Below are 1,689 nucleotides of genomic sequence, written 5' to 3' on the forward strand. Positions count from 1 at the left end.
GTGTGTGTGTGTGTGTGTGTGTGTGTGTGTGTGTGTGTGTGTGTGTGCGTGTGTGTGTGTGTGTGTGTGTGTGTGCGTGTGAAAACGTAATATATGCATGTGTACATGTTACAATTTTACTCCTTTTTGTATCTGCTTCTTTTGAAATTCATCAGAACACGGTTCATAGGCGCTACAATTACCAATAGCTCAATGTCATTCAAGCTACTCAGTACTGTTGTGCGGATCATTGTCTTAAATGCCCCAGTCCTGGCACTTAAAGTGTGGGACTTGCCAATGATACGTATTAAGTGTACAGATACATATCGCACGAACGTGTGAATAAAAACAGACATTGACATATAATGCACATACTTAAGCACATATCTCACCTATAGCTGTGTTCGATACGACCCATAATACACCAGACCAGTCAATCTGTCACGCTAAAACATATCACGAATTTAACATTTGATCCAATAAACAAAGAGTCTATGAAAATTATTTGTTCATATACGTGTCTCTCAATTGTACATACACAGACCTCGCACTTTGCTGTATCTGATATAATCCGCAAATGGACCAGGCCTTTCTCCACCGGCGCCAGAAACGTCAGCAGATCCGTTACGCTAAACGCATTAGGCACTGCCATGACACATAATGTGACGGACCGATTCGGAGGGAGTTCGTTCTGATAAGAGACGCGAAGACATGTTAAAGATAATCTTCAACACGAAACAGACCCTCAATCCAGATGATATACAGCCATACGAGTATTCAAAATAGATGGTACACTGAAATAGAACTACATTCATTCAAAATAGATGATACACTGAAATAAGACTACATTCAAGGGAACGCAGACAGTATAAGAAGAATGCTGTTTGAACTGAGAATTAGGGAGCGTGAACACGAGTGCAGAACCCTTTTATACAATCGGACAATCATCGATTGATTCTTAGCCAACGAAGCTCGCCACTTGCATCTATTCTGAAGTGAAATAAGTACATGCTTATTCCAGAAAAAAAATATCGCTGCTTCGCAAATTAGCGAGCAGAAATGTAGAATTTTTTACACTGCCTCAACAATGGTTTACCATATATGTATAACCCAAATCACGCGCCACATGACAATACAAACAATTCCTTGATGATGTAGATTATCTCATAGAAATTGGAGGGCATATACAACACATCCGCCAAACTCAAATCACGCATCATATACACATAAGGCTTGCTAAGTGTATGTCCCTCCAACGTTGGCGAAAAACATGACTATTGTATAAACTGTCTATTGTATTCACAGTCTAGAAGACACGCAACGTAAACTATCATATTTACTTCCTTGCCTGTAAATTCCATAATACATGTAGTGCATGTTGACATGTTAATTTATCGTTACTATTCTTCTTGATAGATCCACCTCGCGCATAGGGCACTCGCGCATAGGGCACTCGTGCATAGGGCCCATGTGTGTAGGCATATTACGTATATTGCAGTACACAAATCACCATGAACATATGCATAAATTCTCGAAAAACTCACCTCGCGGTATGATCCCTCGCCTTTACGTGTACTCGAATCAGTAGAAACATTCTCGGTGCTCTGCCTATCGGCGGCGCAGATATACAAGTGAAGTATCCCAGATGCTGTTTCCACTACAGGATTCCCCGAGAAAAACGGTACACATTGATTACCTGTATACACACAC

The sequence above is a fragment of the Sphaeroforma arctica genome (genome assembly GCF_001186125.1).
Source record: "Sphaeroforma arctica JP610 unplaced genomic scaffold supercont1.450, whole genome shotgun sequence".
NCBI classification, from domain to species: Eukaryota; class Ichthyosporea; order Ichthyophonida; genus Sphaeroforma; species Sphaeroforma arctica.